At 35.5% G+C, this 21,280-nt stretch overlaps 1 long non-coding RNA gene across 3 annotated transcripts; it reads right to left on the bottom strand.

The window, feature by feature from the left end:
* Window positions 1-19,250: 19,250 nt before the first annotated feature.
* On the bottom strand, window positions 19,251-21,266 carry LOC140685868 (uncharacterized). Of its 3 annotated transcripts, none has more exons than XR_012059307.1 (4): window positions 21,151-21,266; window positions 20,824-20,911; window positions 20,227-20,515; window positions 19,251-19,337 (listed from the first exon to the last, which is right to left on the bottom strand). It is a non-coding gene; the product is annotated as an uncharacterized lncRNA (long non-coding RNA). The 3 variants fall into 3 exon arrangements; XR_012059306.1 differs by lacking the exon at window positions 19,251-19,337 and adding an exon at window positions 19,651-19,982; XR_012059305.1 differs by lacking the exon at window positions 19,251-19,337 and having other exon boundaries at window positions 20,112-20,515.
* Window positions 21,267-21,280: the final 14 nt, after the last annotated feature.

Below are 21,280 nucleotides of genomic sequence, written 5' to 3'. Positions count from 1 at the left end.
AAAATAGCACATGGACAATTATGTAGCCTTCACTGGACTGTGCATATTATCCTCAGATTGCCTGGCAGCATGCTGTCTTGGAACGATTCCAGAGAAGTCGTTTCTTTGTACTCTCTGCCATCAGAACATCCCAGAAAAGCGTGGTTTCAGAATCTGGTAACATGATGCTGCTACTCTTACACAAAGCTCAGAGTTCATGGGATCCAGAGATAAGGTAGTCAAAACAAACTCACAAAACATATTTCATTCAAAAAAGGGTGAATCTCTCTAGAATATGCCCGGGATTTACTTTCATATTGCTCAACTCTAAGGGAGAATATACTGAAAACACTTATGACCGTACTATGAATGAAGAATGGTTCCAAGTGACTCAAATATCTGTTTCCAATTTCATAAATTCAGAGAAGTTCTTAAACCTCAAGTAGAATGAACAGATATCCACTCCAATTTTTCAGACCAGGGAGCTGGAGGCCACAAATAGCTCAAGATTCTCTCTGGCCCAGTGAGCTGCTTGCATTTAATAAATGTTCAGTATTAAAAGCATCCAAATGTGTGCTGATCTGAAACAAACCTAGAATGCCTGCTTCTAATCTTTGCCTTTTCCTTCCGACATCAACTTGAGTGATTCTTTCTTGGCTTTCTCTGTCACATAATGCTGGCACTAACCAAAATCTCATTGGAACTCATTGGTGCACAAGGAATTCATCCAGAAACTTCCTCAATTTCTCAACCTGCAAAATGAGACACACATTTAAATATAGGATTTTAACTATCAAAAATTTGAAATGCCTAATCATCCCTCTTTTCTCCAATCTTAAAAATCACGTTATTTTATGTTTTGTCTTTTTAATCTAAAAGGAATATTTTTATATTTGAAGTCAATCAGTGGATTTTAAACATCTTTATTGAGTAACAATTTGCATACCAAAATATTCACCTACATTATGTGTGCAATTCGGTGATTTTTAGTCATGTTACAGTTTTTCAAACATCCTCAAAATTTTAGAATACTTTTATTAATGTTATTGAAAAGATTCATCATGCCTATTTGAATTTTCTTGGCATCTTTGTAGGAAATCAATTGAACATAAATGTAAGGGTTTATTTCTGGGCTCCCAGTTGTATTTCATTGATTTATATGTCTATGCTCAGGCCAGTGCCACATAGTCTTGATTATAACAGCTTTGTAGTAAGTTTTGAAATCAGGAAGTATGAATTCACCAACTGTTTTTCATTTTTAAGATTATTTAGGCTATTCTAGGTCTCTTGAAATTTCACATAAATATTAGGATCAGTTTGTCAGTTCTTAAAAAAAAGCAAGATTTTGACAGATTGCATTGAATTTACAGATCAATTTGGGAAGTATTTTCATCTTAATATTAAGTCATACAATCCATGAACATTGGATGTCTTTCCATGTAATTCAGTCTTCTGTAGTTTCTTTGTATGATGTTTTATACTTTTCAGTATATATCTTATATTTCTTTTGTTAAATTTATTCCTAAAAATTTTGTTCTTTTTGATGTTATTATAAATGAAATCGATTTCTTAATATTATTGTCAGATTGTTCATTGCTAGTGTATAGAAATACAGTTGTATTTGCACACTGATTTTTGTATTCTGGTATTTGCTGAACTATTTTATTAGTTATAGTATTTATGTGCATGTCTTACAATTTTTTATATATGAGATCGTGTCATCTGCAAATATAGAGATAGTTTTATTTCTTCCTTTCCAATAGTGATTACTTTTATTTCTTTTCCCTGCCTAATTGCCCTTTTTAGAAACTCTAGTACAATGTTATATAGAAGTAGCAAGAGTGGACATCTTGTTCCTGATTTTAAGGGAAAAGCTCTTAATCTTTCACCATTAAGGATGATGTTAACTGTGGTTATTTTGTAGACATCCTTTATTAGGTTGAAGAAGTTTCTATTTTTGTTTTTTAAATAAAAAGATGCTGGATTTTTGTCAAATTTTTTTTCTGTATCTATCGATATGAGTATGTGGTTTTGTCTTTTGTTCTATTAATATATTGTATTACACTAAATGATTTTTGTATGTTGAATCAACTTCACATTCCTGGGATAAAACTCATTTGGTTATGGTGTATAATCCTTTTTATATGTTGCTAGATTCAGTTTACTAGTAGTTTGTTGAAGATTCTTGCATCTATTTTCATGAGTTATTAGTCTTTTTTTTTTAATTCTGTGTTTTTGAATTCTGTCCTCTTATAATGCATTGGAAAGTGTTTCCTCCTTTTCTATTTTTCGGAAGAGTTTGTGAAGTAGTAGCATTAATTCTTCTTTACATATTTGCTAGAATTCACTAGTGAAGACTTTTGGATCTGGGTCTTTCTTTGTAGTAAATTCTTAAATTACACATTTAATCTCTTTATAGATTTGTTATAGGTCCATTCAGGTTTTTTATTTCATTTTGAGATAGTTTGGTGGTTTGGGGCTTTCAAGGAATTTTTCCGCTTCATATAAGTCATCAAATTTGTTGGCATATAATTCTTTGCATTATTCCTTTCTAAAGACCAGTAAATTATTCCTTTCTAAAAATCAAAGATTATTTCTGCAAGATCAATAATGGTGTTTCTGTTTCATTCCTGACTAGTAATGTTGGTCTTCTCTCTCTCTTTTTTTCCCCTGATCAGCTTAGGTAAACGTTCATCAGTTTTTATGGATCTTCTTAAAAATCCAACTTTTTGTTTCATTGATTTTATAAATTGTTTTTCTATTTCATCTTATTTGTGTTTTATTTGTGCTCTAATCTTTATTTCCTTCCTTCTCATTTGTTTAGGTTTAGTTTGCTTTTTTTCCCTAGTTCTTCAGATGGATATTTAGTTTATTGATTGAAATCTTTATTCTTTTTGTAATACAGGTGTTTACAACTAAAAATTTCCTTCTGAGAATTGCTTGAGTTGCATCTCATAAGTTTGATATGTTGCGTTTCATTTTAATTCATTTTTTTTCTAATTTCCCTGTGACTTCTTTAACCCATTATTATTTAAGCTTGTGCTTTCTATGTACTTCATCTTTTTATTACCTCTGTTCCTCCTTTACTGTCTTCTTTTGTATTAAGTGAATATTTTCTAGTGTAACATTTCAGTTCCTTTAATAATTTGTTATTTGTGATAAGTAAAATAATGACGCCAAGTGATATCCATGTCCAAATCCCTGGAACCTTTACGTGGCCACTTTACGTGGCCAGAGTTAAGGATCTTGAGGGTGGGAAGTTATCCGGCTTATCTGAGTGAGTTCAATGTAATCACAACAGTCCTTGCTACACCCCTCTTGTTCTTTATGCTGGGGATGGGGAGGATTTTTAAGATCATATGCCTTCTCTTGATCCTGCAATCCCAGGCTGAGTGCTTAGAGCCTCGTATTTGTTTTTCCTGGAGCACTGCTCTGAAATGCTCACGTCTGTGTGTCTCCTCCCAATCCTGCAGTCAGGCTGGCTTTCTGCACATGCTCAGTAGCCATCTGCAAAGGCTCATACTTGGTATCTGCAGAACACTCAGGGGGCTGGCTATGAGAAGTGGGAGAGGGTGGGAGGTGAGATATGGCACAAAGCATCAGAAGTACCAGTGGGCCAGTTTACAGGTCCACAAGTGAGTCATCCCCGGTAGCTCATGGGCAGGTTTCTTGATGGAGTCTGCAATGCAGTTAATAGGACACATGGCCCTTTGTGGTTCCAAGCTCTGGTTGCTGTAAGTCCTGCCTGCTCTCAGCATGCTGGGTGGGGTGAAAAGGAGGTGGGTCACTTCGGAGTGTCCCACACAACTGGGGAAACTGGGCTTTCAGTCACTGTGCTCTCACATCCCCTCGTGGGGCTGGTTGAGGGCTGAGGGGGTCTCTCTTGGCACTGAGCCATGCCGCCTTGGGGGAGGAGTGACACAGGCAAAGTAAAACTTCTTTTTACCTTCTTCAGTGAGTCTGTTCTTTGATTTTTTTTTGCTCTAATGATGTGCTGAAACTTCTCTGCTGTGCTTCTGGACTCCTACAAAGATGCTCTCATTTGGGGATGGTTGTCAAAATTGGTGCACTCTGGGGAGATGAAAATATAAAACTGTTCTGCCATCTTGCTGACATCATTTATACCAGTTTTTAAATATTTTGATTATCAGTCTCTAAGGTGGTGAAAATACGGTCTTGGACCCTGTGTTCAGGTTTCTTATTTTCTTTTCAGCTAACATGGATTTTACCCTCTTCCTGATATGTTAGTTACTTGTTTATTAAGTTTAGCAGTTAAATTTGATGTAATCCAAAAGCATGCCTGAAATTTAATAAAGTGATATTTGCCTTTTAAGCCAGGGAGTCTTCCTCATCACCCAAAGAGTGCCAGAGTTATGTCTTCCTCCCGCTGCTCCTATTGTGAAGGACAGTAGAATTTCATAGGAGGTGTTAACAATTCTAAACATAGTGCTAAAGAAATTCATTTTACTCCTCTGCTGGGAGCTGCTGGTGGGGGTAGGGAACCAATTAACAAGGAGAAAGGGGGCAATTATTAAGTGCATAAGTTTCCCAAATCAAATTAGCACTTAAACACAGAGGCACATGGACTTCTCATCTTTAGATATATCACAAGTTTCCTTTAAAAAATGCTGGGGAAAAAAAAATGCTGCAGTGTCCCATACCAAGGAGATTTAATTTGTAAATGCAGGAGATTCCCATTCTTACTAGAAGAGTAAAACCCTATTAGTAAATTCAGTAAATTTGGTAAGTCTATTAAATTCAATCCATGTAACTACCCTTTTTTGTTTTGCTTTCTCCCCTCTTCTTCTGTATGCATTAAGAAAAAATGTTTATAGGTTCTCCTTTTGGGTATTTAACTCCTTCTCTGGTTTTGGAAAATTCCTTCAGAAGTTACTATAACATGAAGGCTCCTCTGATTAGATTACTCCTTTGTCACTTGCCTCTAAGTACTATTTTAACTTGAGCCGTCATTCCAGAAGTCCTTGAGGATTTTCCATTCTTCCTTAAGTGTCTGCTCTTTGCTAGATATGTTTAAGTCTACATTACACAGTATCTTCCCTGCCCATCCCCAGGCTGCTTTGTTGTAGCTGGAAAATGCTTCCCAAATGACTGATGTAGGGCTGTTCCTACTGCTATAAATTTAATTAATCTCTGCTGTTGACATACTTTCTTCCATGCTTATAGTTAATGACTCTGTGTTGGATTGTAATAAACTTATAACTACATTTTAATTTTCTTTCTTGAGTTTTGGAAAGTTAAGGGCTCTCCTCTGTGAAGTTCAAATGCTTTCTGAGGACTCTGAGGTTGTGTCAGTGACACACAACGTGGTTATCTAGTTAAAATTCTGAAAATCCTACAAATCAGATCTCGAGATCCAATTGTCTTCTTTAGATATTTAAGTCATCTTGGCCAAAAAGCTCCATTTTTACCTTTCAAATAATCAACATCTGTCCATCCCTGTAATACAAATATCTGCAAAGAATATAGCTGCAAAGGGAACTTTTCTTACTAGCCTTACCCACTTCACTGCTGCAGCTGCAAACTTTGGCTCAGTGTTTGGAGAAACCCTATTAGTCCTCCCTGCAGCATCCTGACTCTTGAACTACTCCTGTTCTCCCTCACTTCCAGTGCCGATTTTTCCCAGAAAACTGCATTGGTAGAAAGGGGGAAAGTGAAGACTGTATGACAGGGAGATACTGTCCATGTGCCACTAGGCATAACTTTTCTGAGCTCCTGTTCCTCCTCTTACTTGCCTCTATATGCCATCTGAAGGCTGAATTATCACCCATTATACGGCTCTCCCTCCCTGAACCATTCCTGTTCTTCACCCCATCATAAGCTCCCACCCAGTTTCTTAACACTCTAAGAGCCTGCTGTATTAATTAGTTGGGAACCGTTAAATTTGCAAATTAAAAACGCCTTAAAGCAAACTGATAAATAGTGCTGGGTATTTAATTTACTGTCACAGAACTAAAGGTCCAGGAGTATATGGCTTCAGGCCAGTTTGATCCAAGTGCTCATATTCTGTCATTTCAAATGTCTCTATAGTCTTATTACAATAGGCTTAAAATTTGACTGTGGAATTTGACTAAGCAGGGTGCTTTCTCCTTTTGAACACACAGAGGGAAAATAATTCACTTTTCCCTTAGTCACTGCCCTACAAGCTCATCTACCCTCCCCTGTGAGCAGGAAAATCTCCACACTCACTGCTTAAAAGATGGGGAGGAAGTGTGTTTGGGACATGATGAGTTGGATTTCCAAATGCATTTTCTCACAGAAATCTTTTCCTTATTTGCACTTACTTAAGTTCTGTCTTGTTCCCAAAATAATTTAAGGTGGAAAAGAAAGATTGTTGTTCATGGCAGTGAGCTTCAAAGTGCTCCTGAAACAGTATTTCAGGTATTTTATAAGTTAAATAGATTTATGTAGATGGGCTGCCCAATGTCCAATCACCATTTTTGATATTTTCTCAAAGGGATGTGCGTCCTAAGTGAAGAATGATTTGCAGGTGGAATTTTATAGCACAATCTGGTTAGACTCACAGGAAACAGCCTTAAATTCTTTTTCATGTCAATGGCTAGCTGAATTTCACTGAGAATTCTGTTAGATTTTCTTATTATGTTTGTGCAAATGCTTTATTGAATAAGCATTTGATCCCCTTTTTTCAAGCCCAATCCTTAGTCTAGATGAATCTTATTGTTCAGTTTTTTAGCTAGCTCATTACTTCAGTATTGGAATTTAATACATATACAACAGTATTGACTAATTTCTGCTAATGCCCACATACTTTCCCTCCCCAAATATAAAATACACAAAATGTCCAAATAGCCTTAGGGCTCACCAGTCTGTGAAAATAATGAGTTCACGTTAGAATTTCTATTTAAACACTGTCCTACCTGCTCGAGCAGGAACTCAGCATCTCAGAAAATCCCCTTACTACTACCACTGTACCACCTGTAAAAGCATTCTTGGGAATTCCTAGGGAATATTCTCCTGCAGGTTAATAAAGTCTATGTCCCCCCAAAATCCATTCTTCTACCAGATTTCTCAGTTTTAAGAGATTGACATCTGAAGCCAAACTATCTGAGTTTGAATACTGGTGCAACCATTTAGCTGTGTGTTCTTAGGCAAGTTGCTCACCTTCTCTGAACTTCAATTTGTTATCTGGGAAGTGGAGATTGTTTTAAGATTGAGGTGATGCATTTGGAGTGGCTGGAGAGCATCTGGCATGTGTTAAGTGCTTCATAAACATTAATCCCTCCTGTTACCCACAGTAGCTTCTGCTGCTGCTTCTCTGTTTTAAGGTTCTTGCCCTGAGTACTAAATACATGATTCTTGAAATCTGCAAATCCAGAGGCCGTCAGAAGAATCAGTGCCATTGTGTATTCATCACAGAAATGGAGAGAAAACTCCTGCTCACATTTGGCTCCAGTGCTTTCCTTGGAGCTGGTTGGGGTCAAGGTCTCTTCTATTGCTCATCTCTCCCCCAGACTCTTGGGCATCAAAATTTACCTTTTGGCAGGCACTCTTCACTTCATGAAAATCAGTCAGTAGGACCTGAAGCCTGAGTGGAGATTAGGGTCGGCACTGAGATCCGGTCCAGCCTGTGACAACTTCAGTGACCTCCCCCTCGTGTCTGTCATGAACTCTGCACATTGGAAGGAACCCTTTTCTCCATTATATTTTCTACCCATAACTTATCTTAGTTTTAGTTGTCCATGTATATTGAGTTAGTGTACTGAATTCATGTAATTCAAGTTAAAACCTCTTTGCACTTGTATAAATACTTCAGTTTATTTTGTTTTGTTAATCCTCAGTGGGTTCTGGGTTTGCTTTTTTTTTTTTTTTGCCTTCAGAAAATGGTATTTAAAAATAATTTAGTTAAGCAGAATAACTTAATTATTTTTGAAATAAAAGGAACAAATTTGGTAAATAAATTTTTAAAAACTATTCAAATGTTTTAATTTTAGAATAACTGTTTTTGACTGATTTAGTATTTTATTTATTTCAAACCAGCTCCAAGGATATACAATATCTTATTTTAAAATTAAGATTGCTAGAACAATCTAGACCCCCATGAAATCTTTTACATACGTAACTAGCCCCTATGGAAAATATTTGGAAGCTGCTTCAATTTTTGATATCTTATAATTCAGAAAGGTAGGAGAATGTAGTGTCATGATTATGTAAGAGGGCTTGGGGTAGCTTACCAGATTTGAATCCTGGTTCTACTATATAGTACATGGGTATCTTGGGCAAGTTACTTAACCTCTCGGTACTTCAGTTTCCCCATCTGTAAAATGGGGATAGTAATAGTTCAGATGTCATAGGATTGCTGTGAAAATTTAAAGTTAATATATGTCAAGTGGTCACAGTGCCTGGTAAATAAAATCGCTTAATAACCATTGGCTGTTATTATTAACTATACCAAAAACAATGGACAAAAAGAACATTCTTTTGACTGACTGACTTAACATTTATTATGAGTCCAGCTGTGTTCCAGGAACTGTGCTAGATTAAGGACTACAAGGCAACTAAGACAAGATTCCTGCCCTCAAGGAACTAATAGTGTTGGATTCTAGAATTTTCAGATCATTGTTTCCTTTAAACATTTCATTTTGGAGAATGTTCATGAATATAGCTTATCAAAGAGATGGCTATTTTGAAAAGAAAAAAGGTATCTTTTTAATAAATGAGTAATTTTTAAAAAGTATATGCAATAATCATTATTTCTTTTTTTTTTTGTTCAAAATATCTAGATTTCAGGCATGGATAGCTATTCAGATGAATAGCTTTGATGAGATCAAGTGTCTAGGAAGAGTTAATGCAGCTGCAGAGAAAACTATGCTTTAATCTTCCTAGAATTCATTAAAATAATTTTAAAATTAGCCTTTTGAAGATAAATAAATAATTTCCACTTAATGCAACGTTTTATAATTAGCGTTTTCACGTTTATTTAGCATTTCCATCCTTCAAAGAATAGTAAGGTTTATTTAAACTTGTGTGGTACAGCTAAGTTTAAATAACTAGGAACAATACTTTTCCATCTTTTGCATAAAAGTCATGTTCATTTCTTGAAATTCAACATCATCAAGAATTCTTAAAATGATACAAATTGGGAAATAATTTAGTTTCCCAATTATTACTGAGATCTTACGAGAAAGACTGCTAGTCAATCTCTTGGGATAAATGGAAGTGAGTTGACAGGAAAGGGTGCACACGTGAGTTTTGGAGAGAAACTGACCTTGTGTCAGTCTGTCAACCTTTCCTTCCTAACAGATGAATGTCATTTGCTGCGTCAGTGGTTTGAAGTCAATAACCATTGATTCTCTCCTTTGGGACCTCTTGTGCTTACAAAGGCAATATTTTAGAATGAGAACACAGTCTGCTGATGAGTAAGTGCGTATCTCTAATGATGATAGCAAGAAATTTTACTTTGAAGCTCTGAAATTCAAAAGAATTATTGCTGCTCTGTTCTTTTTAGTAGTTGCTGAACAATAATGGAACATAATTCCCAACTACACTGAAGGAAAAAAAGGTTACATCCAATAGGAATTTTAAAATGTTTGTGTTCTACAATATATCACTCTTGCTCTCTTTGGAGGGCAATTTCAAAATGCTGACCCTGGTATGAAACTTGGTAGAACAACACCTTTTCAAGTGAGCCTGTTCATTTATGTCTAGGTCAAAAAGATATACAGGAGTTTAGTTTTCAGCCCAGGTACATTCTCAGATGTAAAATGTGTTGTGCTATTTTACTGTACCTTGCCTTTGGAGTCCTTACTCTACTACTTGGATGCTTGCTTTGCCTAGACAAGTTATAACATTGGCCTCATGGTTGGTTAAAATCAGCTTCCAAGTGTGATGCACAAGTGTTGGCCTTTTAATCACCACTTCTTTATTCTCTTATTCTTATATCTTTCTAGTTGCCGTATAGTATATAAGAAAAATCATGGAGAATTGGGGTAGCTTCAGTCTTTGGCATTGAGGTCTTAGTGGATTGCTGTTAAAGATAGCTGGGCTGGACAATTCATGGGTCTAATTCCACAGGGTAATGTTGCTTTCATCATTAAGGTGTGAATCGTGGTTCCAAGTAGGAGCTATTAGAGATGGTGGTGACCTCCAGCTGGGTTACAGGGACCTGGAGATATGGCCCATTGAATATGAGCTTGTTTGCTATAAAGTCTACTTTTACCTTTGGGTTATTTTTTTGCCAAGATGAAGAATGATTACTGTCGCTGAATGTAAAGTGTGTGTGGGTAATAGTTCTCCTTGCCCCAAAAGTACATTTTATAGTTCGGGGTAGAGTTAGTATTTAGATAATTTCACCCTTACTCCTCATCCTTCCCCCCAAAAGCCTCTGAAATTGAAACAAGTGCAATTAATGAAAACCTAATTAAATGAGACAGCTATAGTATGCTTTGTAGCACCCTGTCAAAGCATTTGTCACACCATATTGTAACTTATCTTTTTATATGTCTGTCTTCCACTCCAGACTGTGACCTTCTTAAATCAGGGATTGTGTTTTACTACTATTTCATCAGTGCCTGGATTAAGTTCTGTCATGTAGCACATATTTAATATTTAATAAGTGAATGAACAAGTGAAAAATGAATGAATGAGTAAATATGGAGTGGATCACTTTAAGAAATATTTTGTCACTGTGTACTGCAGAGATGTCTCCTAAATCCAATGAGAAAGCATGATGTTTCTCAATCTAATCAACAGTATATGAACAATAAGTGTAAAACACGCATATGGATGTTGAAAGAACCAGTTGCTTGAACCAAGAAGATAATACCGAAGAGCATGAATGTTTTTGGTTTGCAGCCATCGTGGTTTTCAGATAGTTAAGTTTTATCCAAAGTGAATATATTTTCCTCTGTTATCAGAGTTGGTTTCTGAGTTTGGTTAATGTGAGTTTACTCCACAGAATCTGACCACCTTCTGAGAGGCTGATAAAATTGAGAGCTGGATCAAGAAATCTCAGCTTAAAGACATGTTTGAGTAGCCAATGGGCATCATTCAGATCTCTTATGTATTCTAGTTCAGAGTGTTTATAAACACACTAATTTTACAGGACCCTTGTATGGTACTAGTCACTTCAAATCAAATGAATCCAAAGAAATTTAGCTTAAGTTCAGATACATAATGGCATTAATAATAATTGGAAGCAAATTTCCAGTAAATAGATATGGATACCTTTATTTCATTCATTGTAAGATTTAGTCATCTCACTGACTTTCCATTTTCTTAACTGAAATGACCAGGTAATAAAACGATCTGGTTGATTTGATTGGTTTGGTGGTTAATTTTTGTATGTACATTTGAGGCTCTCTATAAGAGACTTGCTCAAGGTCAAAGTAAAATTTGACTAGTTAGATGAACTATCTTTTTGAAAAAACTGTTTATCCCCACTTGAGTCCTATAATGAGCATAGAGACATACAACTCTCTGTTTAAGAGATAGGTGCCTCTTGAGGCCAATTCTGTTCCTTTGATAGAAAGGAAACCAACATATACTGAGCAACTGCTCTTCGCCAAATGGTATGTGAGATGAACAGATAGGACCAAATTGTGTGCTGATAGACTTTCCATATCTGAGAGTAAGTGAGCACCATGCTATGCTTTCACAATAGGTTTCTCTGTGATTTCTCATATAATCCAAGTTTATTTATTATAGAAACACAAACATAGACACAGATATATACTGAGTTATTTGCTATGTGTAATCCAGATTTCCAAGATTGCAAATCCTAAATTAAGCTATATAATTAATGCAGTCTGCATAAAACAGCAACATTTTGAGACACCTGACCAAATGATACTAAATTTAAGCAGAAAGCTTAAATATGTGACTTTGTTCTCAAATCCAGTAGAGCTGATATTATAGTTGGGAGAGACACAAATGTAAGCAGATGTGTAAGTAAAATACATGTATAATTTTTAGGTAGTGAGGAGTGCTGTCCAGAAAAAGTAGGCACAGTAAGTGAATATGGAATGCTATTCGTGGGGCTTTAGTTTTAAATAAGGTCTCCAGAGAATACCAATGACGTAAGTATTATTATTTTCATTTTGTAGAATAGAAATCTTATACTTCCAGGCTTTGTGAATGGCTATCTGAAATTCAGTATTGGTTCAACAAAAGTTTGATTTGGATATTTGAGATATTGAAATTGAACTCCAGCACAACCAACTTGAAATATAAAATCAAACCAACAAAATATAACAAATGTCTTTGATAGAAATTCATGAAATCTTTTACATTTAATAACTCACTGATCAAGAAGAAAATCAAAACCTTGATTGTGCAATGTTTATAAAATAATGAAAATAAAAACAATAAGTTTCAGAACCAATGGGATATACTTACAGTTCTGTATAGTACATTTCCCATAATCTTAAACTCCTAAATAGGAATGATTAACAAAGTGAATTAATTATTCAAATCAAGTTGTTGAAAAAGATGCACATAGAGAAAAAAATCAAATTTGTCATGAGTATCCTACATATTTTCTCTAATTCTATTTGAAAACCTAGACAAAATGATATTTTTTTCCAATTAAAAAACCCCATAAATACTAAAATTAACTTAAAAAGATGTAGGGAAACTAAACAGTCCCAAAATCCAAAGTGATAATTGAGAAAATTATTTTTTATTCTCCAGAAACATCATTCTCAGAAGACATTACAGATAAACTCTTCCAAATACTTTAGAGTTTAGAAGGAAATAATTCTAATACTGTTAAATATTTTCTCTCATATAAAAAAGTTTAAACTGATACAAAATTTCACTAATGATAACAGAAAGGGAAAAACAAAAATGAACAAATTTGTTAACCCATGAACACAAAAATGCAAAACAAATTATTGGCAAATAGAATAGAGTTATATGGAGAATGCCTTAATATTTGGAAAACTAGTGATAACATTTACCAAATTAAAAGATGGAGTAAAAAATTTGATCAATTTAATACATGATAAAAATGCAATTGTTTTAAAGCAATATTTATTTCTAATATAAAACTTTTAAAACTCTAACATGGAAATGGAATCTTCATTAGCATGTGATAAATACATGTGTTAATTCAAAAGCAAGCATCAGGCTTAATATTGAAACACTAAGATATTCCTATTACATTCAGGAGAAATACAAAGATACTCTTTTGCTTTGTTATCATTTATTATTTCTCTGGAAGTACAGCTATTAGATTCATCAGACAAAAATTAAATTTAGATGTATAAGTATTGGAAAGTATGGGCTAATTTTAATTTTGCAAATGATAGCAGTATGAACCTGAAAGCCCTAAAATAATCAACTAAAAGCTGTTCTAGAAGTAACAGAGTAAAAATAAATAACCAAAAAGTTTTCTATATACAAAACTATCATTTTAGAAACACACAGTTTCTATATGTTCTCTATAACAAGTGGAATAAGAAAAGTAGTACTACAAAGATATCTCACGAGAAGAGATTCCTGAAATGAAGAATCCTGTGTGGGGAATGGACATGAAAATTTGGTATAGAATTCCTTACATGGATATATGTCCCTGTTAAGTTAATGAGTTTCAGGAATGAAGACATAATTGTTCAGGCACCAGAAAAAGCTAATCACTTCCAAAAGAGAAAAATTCAGACAGACCTCAGACTTCCGTAGAGCAACATTCCACGCTGAACTATAAATGAGAATTGTCTGCATTGTGCTGTCCAGTATGATAGCCATTAACTATAAATGGCTGTTGAGCTCTGGAAATGTGGCTAGTTCAAACTGAGCCATGCTGTGAGTGAAAACTACATCCTGGATTTTGAAGACTTACTGTAAAAAATTTTTTAACTCTCATTAATCATGTTTTATGTTAAATACATATGAAATGATATTTAGACATATTGGGTTGAATACAATATTGAAATTAAAAAATAAAAACATAATGGAATAAAATATTTAATATACAGCATCTGCAAATAATTATCAATTTGTAGAACTTACGTGAGAAAAGCAATCTTTTTTAAAGATAGTAAAGAAGAATTAAATTAAGAGAAATACTTTGGACAAGAACAATATATGTTTAAAATGTATATTTTCACAAATCTCTCAGCATGCCAGCAAGATTGCTTTCAAGAAAATTTGCAAAATGATACTAGATTTCATCTGGAATGATAAAGAGTAAGGTTAAAATGAAAGTTTGTAAATGAGAAGAGTAATGTGGAAAAATAAGCCCTACTGGATATTAACGTAAAGTATAAATCTAGAGAACTTGTAAGAGTTTATTACTGATTTAAGAAAAGACTGAAGAGTATGGAAGTAGAAGTAAAAAATATATGAAATAGAATTAATATATGATAAAGGTAGGATTCAAATAAATGGAGGGGGGAATTGATCAATAAATGATGTTCAATAAATTGACATAACATTTGGAGACCTAAAGTGAGATCACTACTCACTTCTTAAACTAAAATGAGTTTCAGATAAATCAAACATTATGACATAAAAAATAAAACCAGGAAAGCAATGGAGTAAAACATTCGAATATTGCTGTAGTAAAGGGCTTCTAAGCATGATACAAAATTTGGAGGTCATGAAGGGAGACTGATAAATTTAAGGACATAAAGATTAAATCCTTCAGTAAAACAAAATACTGAAGTCAAAGCATGAATGACAACCATGGAAAAAAGTAATTGGGAAAGCATATGAGAAAGGACTAATTTTAGTTTTAGTGAAATACTCATAAATTAATAAGAAAAGGTAGCTCAGCCCTATAGAAATATGAACAAAAACGTAAAGAGGTAGTTTACTAGGATGACCATCACAACACATTTGTAACAAGTATATGCACAAAAAATCTGGCAATGATCTAAATATCTATCAGTTATGATTCACACAAATAATAGAGCAATATTGCAAAAATTTTATTTAAAAATGAGGTAGATGTTTTTCTTTTTTGTTGAAGTATATTTGATTTAAAATGTGTTAGTTTCAGGCATACAGCAAAGTGACTCAGATATGTATATGAGTATATAGAGAGAGTTTCTTTTTTGGCTTCTTTTCCATTATAGGTTATTATTACAAGGCATTGAACATAGTTCCTTGTGCTATACAATGGGTCCTTGTTATTTATCTATTTTACACATAGCAGTGTGTATCTATTAATTCCAAACTCCTAATTTATTCTCCCTGCCACCTCACCTTTCCCCTTTGATGACCATAAGTTTGTTTTCTATGTGAGTCTGTTTTGTAAATAAATTCATTTGTATCAAAAAGTGAGGTAGATTTTTTAACAAATATGGACAGATATCCAAACTACATTGTCATGTGAGTAAGGGACCTATTCACAAGTATGCACAAATTTATTTTACTGGGGAAAAAGCAGGGAATTTCTAGCAGGATAACTCTATTAGCACCATTTGCAGTAATGCTCACTTAATGCAAAGTGTAATGGGTCTATTCTATAATAGTTGCTTATTTCAAAAGTCATCAAATTAAATAGAATTTAAAGAGAAAAGAAAGGGGACTATAAAGACTGTTAAATACATTACATTGATTTCCTATAAAACTGATTTTGTGTTAGTTTTTAAGAGTATTATGTGAATTTAACATTTTGTTTTGAAGACAGGTATTTTGAAATAATGGAATTCATTGTGTAACTTTCTAATAGACTCATATAAAACATGTAAAAGCTAAATTATTCAGTTTACTATTCCATTGGATTCCAATGCCATATTCTAAGTATAAAGAAACATCTTTAATTTAAAAACAGTGACCTTTTCAACTTACTGTGTTTTTTTAGCTTCATGATAAATTTTCTGTAGCTGTTCTTCTTGTAGAAGAAAAGAATAGTTATCTTAAATCACTCCATAGTTGTACCTATTTCATTATAAGAAGAAAAATATATAGTATACTTTCTGAATTTCTGAAATTTTAATTTCTGAAGGTCTCTAGAGAAAAAAACTTTCTCTTTTGATACCTTGCCGCTATCCCATCTTGTTTTCAAAATTTTAAAAACATATAAATAATTCTCACTCCTTCCTTCTTTGTAGAAATATTTTTTAAAAATACTCTGCCTTCAAATACAAATCAAACATAAACCAGAGAAATAAAATGTATTCAATCACTGAATTAATAATACCATTGAATTAATAATAGTTTACTAAGACCTTGAAAATTAATTCATCACCAAGCTTTTTATCCTTCCCCCACCTTTTTTTTCTCAGATCAGTTTTATATAGCCATAGTTTAATAAGCAAATAGTTTCACAAAAGAAATTATTATTCTGATTCTGTTACTAACAGCAAGGCCTTAGGCAGTTTCAACCATTTTAAGTGGCTTCTGTTTTTCTACAAGTTTTTTGGAATCGGCTTATTATAACTAGGTAGGATGGTGCTATCCTTCCATTTTCTACCTAAAGAAATGGGAACCCAGTTCAGAAGTTACCACTCTGAGGTGAATCAGTGCAGGTGAATCAGTTCAGCAGGGTGGATGCTGGGATCCCTTCAGTTCTCCCAGTTTTCTCTCTGGTTTCAGATTAGCACAGATGCCTCCAACTTAAATCTATCACAATTCTTTATTTCAATTACAAAAATCTTGGAAATTGAATAAAAAATTTTAATGAAATAAAGTGAATGTAGTTACTTGAGAAAAGAAATCTTTTTTTGAAAGCTGTGACTGATTCTCTATTGCCAAGTTTTCCAAAGAACATGCATCTGTAAACAAATGTCTCCAGATGTTCAAAGGCTATGTGAAACAACTTGGTGGGAGAAATTAGTTTGCCAATATCAGAGTTAAAAAAAAATTGAACAGTTATGCTTTTTTTTTTTTTTTACTAAAAATCTTTCCTATAGCTAATTTATATTCTAATTAGGACGGTGAATGTCCCAGATGAAAATAAATCCCAAACTTATTTGACCATGGGAACTGTGTTTTCCTCTGTGGAACATCTGTTCAGTAGAACAAATTTGGGTAAAACTGATGAGCATACCTTCCATCATTTAAAAAAAAAAAAGAACTACCTTAATAATTTGACTTACAGCAAAGTCTCCTGTAAAATAAATTTATACTTTAGAAAGTTAATCTACATTATCACCTTTTATTGGAATAAGAATAACATATTTTATGATTTTAGTTAGAGGCTTCACAACTAACTGATAGAATCACTACAGCTTGGAGGTGCTTCTGTCAAGGACTCTGTTGGCCAAGTTGCTGTTCTGCATTTCTTTGATGAGAGCTTTGCTAATCATTAAAAGTGCTAAGCACAATGGCTGAGCCTTGTTATGGTCTGTAGGCTCTGTCCAAAATTTCAGCTATGGAGGCAGTCTGGATGTGACCGCTGGCTCTAGAAGTCATGCAATTTGCCCACCCGCAGGCAGTGATTATTTTGGCTATGCAGTGAGCAGATGGAAAAAAAAAAGAGAGAGAGATTTAGGCATTTTCATATGTGAATACTACGTGCTATTCACTCTCAGAAGGCTCTCTACAAGTACGATGATACCTGTAATAAATTTGAAGCCCTAAGCTCCTTTGTCACTGCTCCTGGTATTGTTAGGGAGTTTAAACTGTCACTGTTCTTCAGGCCTGAGGTTTTCCTTAAATAGCCCATTTATTTAATGCTTATTTGAGAGAAATTTTTCTAAATCTTTTCTATTTTTTTCCTCCCACATATTTAAAGTCAGCTTAACATTGTGAAGACTCAGGCAGTTGGGTTATTCTGTCATTTGGCAGCTTAGTTTTCTGCTTTTTCTACATATCTGTTAAATTTAATGTCTAAATGATAGATTCTCTACCAGTATTTTATTATTTTACTCAAAAGATAATTCCACCGTGTTGTCATATCAATTTCTATGATCTACCACTTTCAATATATGTCTCCAGAAAACTTCGCTCTTAGCTGTGTCTTATATACAGCAAATGGGAGGTTGGTTCCTATTTGTAACATTTCCTAGATTCTAAAAACATCTTTGATATGAAGAGGAACAGACTTCCCATTATGATTCAAATAAACAGAAGGGATATAAACGATCTAAAGCAAGTCTGTAAGTTTAGTCGGTGACTGTCTATGTGATGGAATTTCAGGGATCTTGCAACACTAAAAAAAGTCTGTAAACAGTCTTTTCTATGTAATGGGGTTTCATCTGTTTGTTCTAAGCCGTTTGATCAATGTTAAAACGTGCACAGGATAGATATGCAAACATATATATTTAAGGATTTCAAGCAAATTGATTTAAGAGGAAGATTGAGTAGGGGAAGAAATGGAAGAGACTGCAGGAGGACTGGGGACATCTAATGTCAGGAACAGTGAGGAGGCTATGGAATAGAGGGGCTGGGGACACCAGACCCAAACAGTTCCACTTTGTTAAGTGCCAGCTCTGCATATCTCACTTAAGTGTCCTGAAAAGGAAAGCATGGCCAATACTGCTAATGTGGGTACACTGAAGAGCAGATGGCTCCTATGTTGTCACTTTTTAGTCAGGAACACTTTAAATTTGGGGATAGGGTATGAGAAAGGAAAAGCATCTTGGCTAATACACTGCTACGCACCGCTCTTGGATCTTGGGCTTATTGTCACTGGAAGCTGGGCTGAAAGTCTGAACCCAGTTTTCCTGAGTTGTCTGAGGGGCTTGGGTTTTGGATTCTTTGAAGCCGAGATCTTTTCTCTCATCCAGAGGCTCTTCCCTTGCCTTCCCACTTAAAGTCTCTGCCCCTCGTCACTGAATTTCAGGGCTGTGTGTTCTAGGGGAGGTAGGCTGAGAGAAGGAGGCTGGAAGTGGTGGAAACTGAGGACTTTGAATCTGTGAGGCTTATTTTTTTGGAGGGGGCTGGGATTCTTGTGCTCCAACCCCATGGTGCCTGCCGCCATTCAGCCTTTATCTAGAACACTGGTGTGCTACTTACCACCAGGTCTTTCTGAGAGGAGATCGGCGGAAACCCATGCTGTTCTTTCCCAAGCTTGAGCCTTTTGAACTTGCAGGTGTCTACGGATGGCATCAGAATTTTAGCTCCCTCATTTTCAGTTTAAATGTTCCACATCCCATGTGTCATGTTAATTCATTTTATTTGCAATGATTGTTTCTCCTCAAAAGAAAATCATTTAGGGCTGAATATACACATACTAGGGTTGTAAGCTTTTCTAGCAGGACATTTTAGTGACTTTATAACATCAGACTCATAGTACCTTAGGGGAAGGAACCTTTGAAATCATCCAATCCTATTCATTTGGTTCAAAGATGAAGAGGCCGAGGTCTAGAGAGGTGAAGTGCCTTCTTGAGGGCATCAGAACTAGACAGGAACACAAATCTTTGAGCCCCAGCCCTGTGCTTTCCCAGCACCTCACACTGCCCTCGGAGCATCTTTGGACGGATTTACCCCACCTCAAATAAAAAGAAAATGTTTCCCTTAGAATACTCTAAACCATCAGTACTTGTTATAAAGATTTAGTGCCACAAATCAAATTAAAATGTGCAAAACAATCACACTTCAGTAAAGATCAGCATTAGCTTGTTAACACATGAAACTACTGTAATTTATTTGCAATCTGAAAAAAATATTTAAAAAGTATTAAAGATGTAAAAAGTTGGAAGTTTTTTTGCAAAATGCAAGTTGTTTTGAAGAAATAGAAGGCAGGAATTCAAAGAGAATACATCTGCCTATGTCAGTCCCTGCTTACTCAGCTACCTGCCTACCCACCTGTTCCACGGGTGAGCTTATTCTCATGTGTCCCCTCCCTGCTCGTTCTTAGCTTCACAGAGCCTTATGAAGCCAAGAGGTTATTGTCCAATAAAGTTCTGCTCAGCGTGAACAAAGTAATTCTTTAATTAAACACACTGTCATGCATATTTCATAGATTATCTTCATTTTTCTTTGATCATGATCTTCACTGCTTTCAAATATTGAGGTGATTCTCTTGGCTTTTTGCATCTGATTCAGAAGACATTCATTCATCTTAAACCAGCTTACTTTGCCCAAGCTCTCTTCTCAATATACTACGCTGAAGTGGCCTTGGGGCTTGAAGTATCCTGGGTGAGGATATTTTGCATAGAGAGGACAAATAGATATAGCAGCATACTTTAAATTTTTTTAATTTATATCTTTCTAATCTAATACTCCATGTGGCAGGTTGGATTCCCTGGGAAAAATACTCAGAATGAGATTACTTTGGGAGTTTATTGAGAGTGTTCTTGGGAACCAGACCTGTGAGAGGATGACGGGAATTCTCTGAGGGAAAAATTAGAAACAGAAGAGCTAGGCCTGTATACTCACATGTTTGGATGTGAGTTTCCTCCGGATACTGGAGGGTGGAGGTTTGACTTAGGATAGAGGCTCTCTTTAGCTTAGATAGCCTTCTTCAGCCCACGGTGAGGCTCAAAGATAAACTCAGCTGAAAGCCATCAGCTGCCAACACTTGCAGGAGGTGGGGAATGAGTGGTCAGTTGAGTCCTGAGGTTGATCTAGACAGGACAGCACAGCACCCACAACAGCGCACCGTTCGTGTTGCTGTAACTTTCATATAGCTCTGGGAAAGCTCCCCCTGTATCCTCCTGGGCTTTTCCTAGAAAAATGACAAGAGAAGATTAGTGGGATGAGCTATAGCTCTAGCTGCTTCAGCTGGTCTCAAGGCTACAATTTACCATTTCTCTCTTCTACGAATCATTCTAGATTCCACTTAGGTTTGGCTAGCACCTCTTCATCCAGATGGCTTACTTGCGGGGGTGACTCAGACTCTAATCTCTGTGGGTTCTGGGCCTCGGATAATATGTTCTTCACAGTATGTGGCTGTGAATTTGCCCATTTACAATCAAAACTGTGCCAGAGAGACACTGATAAAGTTCATCTGTGAGCCAGCACGTTCTTCCATACCTTCGTTCTATGACAGCAGTCGTACTTCTTCCGAATGATTAAGCCAGTTACGCCTGCCAGGATATAACTCCTTTCTTTGCCAACTGGTCTGTTAATAGAAGAAACATGAAGTGAATGGGCAGCATCCCTAGCTTAATGTTCAATGGCAGTCTTGCTGTGTCCCATGGTGGAAGCATTCCTATCTGGGAATCAGAAGTTTTAAACCTGCTGAGCCCTGCACTGAGGGGGAGGGAAGCACACATTCCTCAGGTGGGTGGGTCACTGAGAGTGAGAGTAAGCTGGGCCCCTCCTGTTTCCACCCTTTGTTTCCTGGATCCATGTTTCTACCTATGGGAAAGACAGCCCCATTAATAGGGCATTGATTTGGGGTATTTTATAACATTCTGGAGGAAGAGCCCCCATTTTCCCGGGGTGCTATGTACAAGCTGGTGCTTGAGCTGTGCTTGAGCTGGGCCAT

Source organism: Vicugna pacos, chromosome 15 (genome assembly GCF_048564905.1).
Source record: "Vicugna pacos chromosome 15, VicPac4, whole genome shotgun sequence".
Lineage (NCBI taxonomy): Eukaryota > Metazoa > Chordata > Mammalia > Artiodactyla > Camelidae > Vicugna > Vicugna pacos.
Note: the sequence above shows the minus strand (reverse complement) of the source record. Positions and strands in the feature narration are given on the sequence as shown.